The sequence below is a fragment of the Rhinoderma darwinii genome, unplaced genomic scaffold (assembly GCF_050947455.1).
Source record: "Rhinoderma darwinii isolate aRhiDar2 unplaced genomic scaffold, aRhiDar2.hap1 Scaffold_1022, whole genome shotgun sequence".
Classification (NCBI taxonomy): Eukaryota; Metazoa; Chordata; class Amphibia; order Anura; family Rhinodermatidae; genus Rhinoderma; species Rhinoderma darwinii.
This window is the reverse complement of record NW_027461904.1, coordinates 45951-55946: the sequence shown is the minus strand read 5'-3', so window position 1 is coordinate 55946 and position 9996 is coordinate 45951. Positions and strand designations below refer to the sequence as shown.

The following is a 9996-nucleotide window of genomic DNA, read 5'->3' as shown; positions in this document are numbered from 1 at the left end:
GTCACTCACACACCGGCCACTCACACACCGGTCACTCACACACCAGTCACTCACACACCGGCCACTCACACACCAGTCACTCACACACCAGTCACTCACACACCGGCCACTCACACACCAGTCACTCACACACCGGCCACTCACACACCGGCCACTCACACACCAGTCACTCACACACCGGCCACTCACAATACCAGCTGTTCCCAGACACTCTCAGTACTGAGAGTCCAATCTCACACATTATTTACCTTTTGTGTGTGACCTTATGTAAAACAAGTATATAACTAGAGTGACTGTATAAACTCCTATTATTGGATTCTTCATCTTATGGACTATAATCTTCATTTAGTAATGCGCATCATATTAAATTTAAATATGAATGAAGTTTTCCATTGTGGTCGACACATAAAACACAAATAACATATAAACATAAAACATATAATACTCAATCCTGTATTCTTATTAGGCTTTTTTTGTCTTTCTTTAATCTTTAAATCACAGATCTTTATCTTGCACTACGTGTGCACTTTCTGTAGACACAGCTAAACTACAGATAACAGAGAATGTAGCATTAACCCCTTACTAGCCAAAACTTATGAGCTACAACGTCAAAAATGTCACCATGTGCTCCTGTCAATCAATGACAAAACCTCTTCACATGTTTTTGTTTTTTTTTCCCCACAATGGATATCTGAGACCTCCTGCTCTTGTAAGTAACACATGTTATTCTCTTATCATTAGTTCTATTAGTCTAACACGGTTACTATAGATTAACAATATATCTTGTTAGACATTCCATGCAATTATTAAAATGACTGTTAAATAAACCAAAAAGGAAAAAGATTTACAGTATTGTTTAAAACGTCTTGGAAAACTCCTATAATGAGAGGAAATTTCATTAGTGACAATTTAGGACAGATGATATACAGAATATTCCAACAACCAGATCTGGATAGAAATCCATAAGAATCTTCACTTTATCAATCTCACTTCTTCTACAATCCGGGGTCATTACACTTATAATTATCCTATTAGCATTAACTCTATTTCTAGCCAATTCCTAATCCACGTCCATCTCTCTATCAATAATCCCTGAACATTGCACCCAATGTTCCCTATTTAGGAAGTGAAGAATTAATTGATTCCTTTATGAATTCTGATGACGCCTTTCTCTCTATGTTTGGCTAATAACTGATCGCCTGTCACCCCGGGAAACCTCTTGTTTCTGGAAACCTTTGGTTTATAAAGCTGTACATAGAAGAATTATACGTTGGCACATTCTTTTCTACTGGAATGTCTCTATCTATAGAATTAGACGCTGGTTAATTCTTACTGACAACTGTGTTTCCTTGTGTTTTTTTTGTTTTTTGTTTTTTTCTATTTCTGGTACATTCAATCACTTCTATCTGTTCTCTACAACTCTGTCTACTAATCCAGGGCCCATCATCTCTCAAGAAATCATCCCATCTAGTATAACTGAAAACTACCTGCTTGGGCATTCCCGTGTTTTGTTTTTTTTTGTTTTTTTTTTAAATTTTTTTTCCTCCAGGTGCATTTACTGCCCCTTCCCCACATTGCTTTTTAACAATATCTGCTGCCGTTATGCGTACGATTTATCCTAAACTAATCAAAGAAACAGGATCACTCCGGGCGGAACTGATCCTAAGGGGCGGAGCATGACAAGGACTTAAAGCACAGGAAAGAGAATCTGTGTCATGCTCCACCCCCTCAGGTCTTGCACTTGGTATAACAATGTTTCCGTTTTCTTTTGTACAATGAAGAACGCCATGCTCTACATTGGTGGCGTCATCCGTTACGGTTGATCCTGTTGCTGATAGGGTCAGTGAGTATTATAGGGATACGCCTCCTGGAGGGTGGAGTCAGTTGTGCTCCCACCCCTGAGGTTCTGCTCTTTACACTTAGTGTCCGCCTCCGTTTATAATGTATTTATGCCATAGTCTTGCATCTCACTGCCGTTTCTTCACCTGGGGAGCCGTCCTGTATCTCTGACCTTCCTGTAGACATTGTTAATTTTGGGAGGTGAACTCCGATATCAACCAGCAGCGTAGTAATACTGTTATATCAGGGACAAGGCCAGAGATAGAGGATGATGACCTTGTGATCCCCGCCTCATGCTGTGTCCTCTCCACATCCTGTCACAGGGGCGATGATGTCTCCTGAGCCGGCGCTGATGTTACGGATGACCCCAGGGGATATCCTGAGGGCGGGGGAGAGGCCGGCGGTCACCAGCGATGATGTCCCAGGAAAGTCCAGGTTGGCACATTCTCACCAAACCCAACAAAACGTGATTCATGGCTCGTGGGCTTCATTACGTTCATCTCCGTATTGGAAGAACTGCATTTTAGGAATTATTGGGGTGACCTCCGTCTGCCTGCGCTGTAGTTGCTGCACCCCCCCCCCCACATTGGCATCAATTCTAAAAAACTTACATTGGTCACTGGGTGGGTCATCACGGCATCAGAGAGGTCACACAGGACCGCGGGCGAAGTCTCCACGTTACAGCACGTAAGTATCTGCACCCCCTGTCGTCACAGACGAGACCGGCAATGAAACGACTTTTGCAGTAATTACAGTTGCAGGAAATATGGGGGTGCAGGGGCAGCTGGTCCCCCTATACTTGGTGTGGGGAAATGCTCGGGCCTCCATGTCTACAGAACAGCAGAGTCAGAAGTGCGCAGAGCTGCATGATGTAGTGTCGGTAAGAAATGTTATCTATAGATTATATACAGTGTTGGGGCCCCAAGGCACAGTCATAGCATGTGGGGCCCAGGAACTGCAGGCTACACCCAGTCCTTTCTGTAACCCTTTCATGTCTGCACCGAGCTCTGTTGTCAATCACTGATCTACCACCCGGAATGATGAGCAGGAGTTCACAAACTGAGCAAAGACTCCAGATTGATACATTGTAGCAAACAGGGGGATCTGTGCTGCTGCTGTGTCTACACTGTTACATTGTAACAAAACCTAAGCTGTGAGAAGTATTCGGTTAGGGCGAGCTGTCAGCCTCTCGGTGAGAATTAGGCCTGAGGAAGCATAAGGGGAGCCAGGGGGTCCCTGCTAAAGGTGGTTAGGAGTGGCAGGGGTTGAAAATGGCGCCAACGTCGCCAGCATGTCTGGGGGAGGGGGGTGTACTCTTTGGTCATCTGGGGATAGGTGTAAAATCTAGGTGAGTGCATCCGTAATAAGCGATAGGGGAGGTGGAGCGGCGTAGGGGAAAGACCCTCCCCTGTTAGGAGTAATGTTATGTGAAGGCGGATCGGATTGTGGAGCTGCACTCCTGCTAAAAGCGGTTTCGCGGGTGGACCACGACGAGTTTGCCACTAGCTATATGTCGGGTGAACTGGCACGCGGGGGGACACTAGTTATACGGCAGGTCCCCGGGATGTTTTGCGCCTGTGTGTTCACGTAGGCCGGATGGCGGTCTGGCGGCTGCCTGGGGGGACAGACGTGGCAGGGGGCACGGCTGTACTGGTGACGGGCTATGAGCTGGGGGCAGACGGGCCCCAACTCAATGGTGGTGCATGATGTTTGTTGCTGAGGGTCGAGCGCGTGCGCACATTATGAGATCTTGTAAATGGTGAGGAAGACGAAGTTGCAGATCTGCTCCTTGTACGTCAGACTGGGCACCGGCCCTTTAACTGCACAGGCCGAGGAAGAGGCAGGTTGTCATAAGTCGCTAATTCTGCAGTGACGACCGATATGGCGGAGGATCCATTTGTCACCTTTGAGCAGCCGTCGCTGTGATGTCACATTTACCGCTGTGATGTCATCTTTCACTTTGTGGTGGAAATCTTCAGTAACCCGTCATTGATATAAGATGGCACCGGCCGATCATCACTGATTGCAGGCGCCGGGCCAGAGCCACATCCCACTGCGCAGAGCGAGGATCGCTGATAAAACAGGACGGCTCATATCTAATGTCCATACAGGGGCCGTGTGCAGATCGGTGGGTGGAGGTGGTTTATGGGGGGCACCGTCTTTCTGGATGAGTCACAGGCGCTGGATGTATAATATATATATATTAGGGCCCGTTCACACGAACGTGAATAACGTCCATGTGCTGCGCAGGGAAATCACGCACAGCACACGGACACATGGATTTCACACGAGTGAGTTTTCAGGCACCGACGCTCCCATTGAAGGATGAGCTTCGTCATCCAGCCTGGAAATCAAAAGTGCAGACTCACTTAAAGGGCCACACACACCACAGCGTCTAACAGTGCAGATCGACAAAAAGTATATCACCATAGGATTAGATACACTGCTCAGCAGACCGTATCACACATGATTGGCTTAGATACACAGCTCGTCTTCAGACATATTTTCAGGTCCCCGTGTGCGGTTTTCCGTTTTGTTGATGGTGCTGGATTCCGTTTTATCGTGTTGTCGGGTTTCGGGTCTGCGTTTCTTTTCACCCGTTAATTGCTCAGATATTTCATAAATGACGGGAGTGATACTGCAGCCCGAGGAGAATTCTGAGAACACAATGGGGGTTATTGTTACACAGAAACCACAAGGACAAACTGCAGGAAGGCGTCTCGGGCCCTGGTGAAAACCTCTGACGTTTCCGGGGATTCAGAGGAAAATCTACTGTTCTGTCTGCTGAGCTGTGTATCTAATCCTATCATGTGTGATACTGTCTGCTGAGCCGTGTATCTAATCCTGCCATGTGTGATACTGTCTGCTGAGCCCTGTATCTAATCCCATGTGTGATACTGTCTGCTGAGCCGTGTATCTAATCCTGCCATGTGTGATACTATCTGCTGAGCTGCTGTAACTAATCCTATCATGTGTGATACTGTCTGCTGAGCTGTGTATCTAATCCCATCATGTGTGATACTGTCTGCTGAGCCGTGTATCTAATCCTGCCATGTGTGATACTATCTGCTGAGCTGCTGTAACTAATCCTATCATGTGTGATACTGTCTGCTGAGCCGTGTATCTAATCCTATCATGTGTGATACTGTCTGCTGAGCCGCTGTATCTAATCCTATCTTGTGTGATACTGTCTGCTGAGCCCTGTATCTAATCCTGCCATGTGTGATACTGTCTGCTGAGCTGTGTATCTAATCCTATCATGTGTGATACTGTCTGCTGAGCAGTGTATCTAATCCTATCATGTGTGATACTGTCTGCTGAGCTGTGTATCTAATCCTGCCATGTGTGATACTATCTGCTGAGCCGTGTATCTAATCCTATCGTGTGATACTGTCTGCTGAGCTGTGTATCTAATCCTATCATGTGTGATACTGTCTGCTGAGCTCTGTATCTAATCCTGCCATGTGTGATACTGTCTGCTGAGCTGCTGTATCTAATCCTGCCATGTGTGATACTGTCTGCTGAGCTGTGTATCTAATCCTATCATGTGTGATACTGTCTGCTGAGCTGTGTATCTAATCCTATCATGTGTGATACTGTGCTGAGCTGTGTATCTAATCCTATCATGTGTGATACTGTCTGCTGAGCTCTGTATCTAATCCTATCATGTGTGATACTGTCTGCTGAGCTGTGTATCTAATCCTATCATGTGTGATACTGTCTGCTGAGCTGTGTATCTGATCCTATCATGTGTGATAATTGTTTGCTGAGCTGTTGTATATAAACATTGTAACAAACCATTAACTGTGTAAGCAGGACTAGTTCAGGATGTATTTTCAGTCTCATGATGTAAACAAAAATATGTTTTAAAAGCAATCAGAGATCTTAAATATTGTAAAGTTGAAACATAAAGGGGCGGATTCACTTTAGGCCTTTCTACATCGGCCAATTATCGGGCAGATCATTAGTTCATATAACGCTCGCTGCTGATAATTGCGCTGTGTACGCGACCGAAAATCAGTCCGGGTCTCGGCTGGATTTCACGGCCCGACCGCGGTACAGCTGAATGGGACTCCTGGCGTCAGACATTTATGATGCTGGGAGTCCCTTCCTCCCCGCAGAGCTGCTGTTCTGTGCTGTGTCAGAAGATACAGCACAGAGATACGCCGGAGATAAACGAGCAAACGCCGCAGATAAACGAGCAAACGCCGGAGATGAACGAGCAAACGCCGGAGATGAACGAGCAAACGCCGGAGATGAACGAGCAAACGCCGGAGATGAACGAGCAAACGCCGGAGATGAACGAGCAAACGCCGGAGATGAACGAGCAAACGCCGGAGATGAACGAGCAAACGCCGGAGATGAACGAGCAAACGCCGGAGGTGAGCGAGCAAACGCCGGAGGTGAGCGAGCAAACGCCGGAGGTGAGCGAGCAAACGGCGGAGGTGAGCGAGCAAACGCCGGAGGTAAACGAGCAAACGGCGGAGATAAACGAGCAAACGGCGGAGGTAAACGAGCAAACGGCGGATCATCTGCCGGTTGGATCGTTTTAAAAAAGTGAAATATTCTGGTTTTCGGCGGCTCGTCTTGGTGTGTAAAGCGGAGACGCGCCGCCGACATGATAATAACGTATGAGGACGAGGGATCGGAGAAACGAGCGCTCCTTCCCACCCATAGCTCCGTGTGACAGGAGCAAACGAGCGCCGATCAACCAGCTGTCTCAGTGATCGGCGCTCGTGTACTCGGCACAGGTCGGTCTGTGTAAAAGGCCCTTAAGACCATCATTTTATGCTTCATCTGCTGCCTGGATAAAGATGTGACAGATTTATTAACGACGAGCGGTCACCACTTCTGACTTGTCCGTTTTATTAAATACTTGTATTCCCCATGGAGCATCTTTTAGAGCTCAGTGTTGTGCCGTCCCTCTCTTATTCCTCCTAGAAATGTATCAATAAATTGACAACTGGGCGTTACCTTTCCCCTTTTAAAAGGGGCGTGTCTCCGCACAGTCTCACTCTCTGCACTGATTGGCCATTGTCATTCTGTGTAAGGACACGCCCCCCCCAAACTGGTAACACCCAGTTATCAATTTATTCATACATTTCTAGGAGGAATAACAGAGGAGCAACGTAGAGTTTGAATAATACTTGCTCCAGAATTGTTATTTCATGGGGAATACAAACAATTACATCAGGTCTTCTCTAAGAGGCGCACGCCTCCTAATAAATCTGTCCCATCTTCCTGCCGGCCGTGACTGCAGCCGTGCGCCATTCATTCCCACCCCCCCCCCCCCCAATAGGACATCATACTCCCCTCTTCGCTCCCCTTCTCTTTTCCCCTCCGGGTCCCCTCTCCGTCCTGCGCCTCTTACAAGGTCCTGACGCTGCTCGGCATCAGATTGTTGTAGGAGTTGCGTCAACGGAAAAGGTGAATATAATTATTACTATTTATTTAATTGTCCGATGGGGGTTGGGACCGTAGTCTGATCGGGGGAGGAGGGCAAGGTACGAAGTCCAACACGGCCTCTACCATCCGACGCCAACTAGGAGCCGGCGTAGATTTCCACCCTAATTTACACCAGTTTTCTGGCGTACATTATAATAAAGTTATCGTCCCGCTGCGACCCAGCCCCCTTTTGTGAAGTGGCGAGGGGGGTGTTGAAAGGCCAAAAGTCAGAATTTGTACCGCAAATGTAATCTTTTGCAGCTTTTCTATAGTAGAAATGGGGATAAATTGTCCCCAAAGTCTATTATTTGGAGAACAGCGATGGATTTTGTCACATGACCGTCAGGAACAAGAGATTTTCGTGTCTTATCCCCTCCCCCGTTCATTTTCTATGATTTTGCTAACATTGGAATATTTTTGTATATGTTGATGTGTCGTTTCTGTCATTCAGAGGAGGCGCTCACATCCGGCCCGTAACCTGCAGGAGCAGCGTAATAACCGTCCGCACGGCAGCGGCGCCGCCTGTATGTTTTCATTGTGAAGATACCGGTACGTGTCATGTGACTCAGGAGCAGGTAATCCGTAGAAACACGATTGTATGATCTCTTCTGTTCATACAGCTGAGGGTTTGTCACAGTGTAGCCGCTCCTACAGTCCTGTAAGCTGAACACAGCAGCAGCACAGATCTCCCTACTTGTTTCCAGGCTGATACATTGTAACAAACTCATTAACAAGAGTGATGTGTGCTGCTGTGTGTAGCTCACATAGGATTGTCTACACTGATACATTGTAACAAACCCTCAGCTGTGTGAAAATGGCTAGGTAAAAAGGTTTTTTTTTTTTTAGTCTCTGGATGTAAATAAGAATGTTCCCATTTACTGACAGCAAGCAAAGATCTTTAAAATAGTGAGGTTTTGAATCACAGAGCACATCAGACTGGTGCGGCCCCTTCATTGTGCTGCATGATAAGAGGCGCTCGCCGGTGTGCCCGCAGGGTTCAGCATGAGCGATCTCTGTCCTCTCATACCAAGAACGAAGTCTTTGTCACAGCAGCCAAGTCGCTCCTCCTGCGGTTTGGCTTTGGATTTTCAAAAGTAAATGATGATTTTGTATCCGTAACTGAGAATTGTGGTAAATCAGCGAATAATGAAGTAAATAATTGTGTTGTGTCCAAAGCTTCACCTCAGGGGCATAATATTCCATCTGTTATATGACAGGCGAGGGCGCGCTGGTGATGGGTGTTGTGTTTTTCAGGCGGCCTCCCTGTACGGGTCTCACCCTGTGTCCAGGTAACAGGATGTATTGGGATTGTCTTGTCAGCTGCTCCCGGGTGATGACGGGCTGTGCCTCGTTTATTTGGGGGTCTCACTCTATACATTATGGATGTCCTGTGTGCAGACACAAACCCCGAACTCAAATCTGTGGCGCTCCAGAAGTGAAAGGGTTAAACCCGTCCGCTGCCTCCGCTGGACGCCGGCACATTCTGCCTGATCTTTGGATGTTGTATGTTTTTCTCCCAGTTCAGCCCACACTCCCTTCCTGCCCTGTTGGGTGCTGTGCCCGGACCCTGTGGGTGGTGCCATGTCACGCGGTTACACTGCCGGGGGTCGCTGCTGTTAAATATCGAATCATTTTGCAATCCTTGTTCACGAGCGTCGACGGCACGATCAGCGAGAAATTGATTGATTGTTGAATCTTTTGTGATGAACGCACAATTATCGTATGTCGGCGTGACTTCTCCTCACGTAAACCTGCAAGTCGCTTCCGGACGAGACCGGAGGAAAAACAAGCTAGGTCAAAAGCCACGAAAATACCCTGGGATTATTGTTCCGTGTAAGTGCAGATCTTTCCAGCGTTAGCGACTCGTCAGATCGCCGCTCAGCGCTCATTTTTACCACTTTATCTTCACGTGTAAAAGGCCCCGAGCGTCTTCTGTAAAACCAGAAATCCTGTTCAGCCATTTCTAAGTTACATCTGAGCTGCAGCTCAACCCAGAATCCTGCATGGCAAATGTGCAGAACCCTCCGTTATAAGGAGGTGGGAAATGTATCGCTGTTATTCAGGAGCCTGGGAAAGCTGGGTATGCTGAGAGCTGTAGTTTCACAACTCCGCCACAGGTCGCGCTCCACCGTAATAATGGAGAACTGAGAAGCCGCGTCTCATGTGATGTCATCAGTTCAGACGACATATGCGATTGCTCGTCTGTACTGCACATTGATAGCGCCGCTCATGTTGGCAGGGGCCCCCCGGTATAGCCCCCCAGGTATAGCCCCCCAGGTATAGGGGTCTAGTGGTACTTGCACCATCTGCAGCTCCTTCATCTCTGTGTGGCAAAACCTTAGATGCCCCTAGAACTTTCCTCAGTGATGGGGCTCGTGTGGCGTCCCACTATAAAGGGCAGGGGGCACAGGAAGGAGATAACAAAATGTTCCCAAATACAAAATGTTCCCAAATACAAAATGTTCTGCGAGAGAGAATTTCACCTGTCGGCAGATTCCAGGCTCCGCGAGCGTCAGCCCCTCTCCTGTCACGAGACCCTCCCTGGCAGGGAAATGTATGGACGCTACAATAATAATGATAAGTGATTCCCACACCCATCACAGGGGAAATAACCGCCCGGCCCCTCTGTCAGCAGAACTACTGGGCAGAGATGGGAAAACTTCCTATTCCATTCAACAGAGGAAATCCGCAGAGAAGGGGCAGGAAGGAAAC

The 9996-nt window shown here is 47.6% G+C and overlaps 1 protein-coding gene across 1 annotated transcript in view; it reads left to right on the top strand.

Moving 5' to 3' along the window:
* The first annotated feature begins 7738 nt into the window (after positions 1-7738).
* Positions 7739-9996, top strand: part of LOC142698340 (hyaluronidase-2-like) — a 47883-nt gene continuing 45625 nt past the window's right edge. The window contains exon 1 of the mRNA XM_075847904.1: positions 7739-7833. The gene's annotated coding sequence lies outside the window, so the exon portion shown is untranslated. The remainder of the gene's footprint in view (positions 7834-9996) is intronic.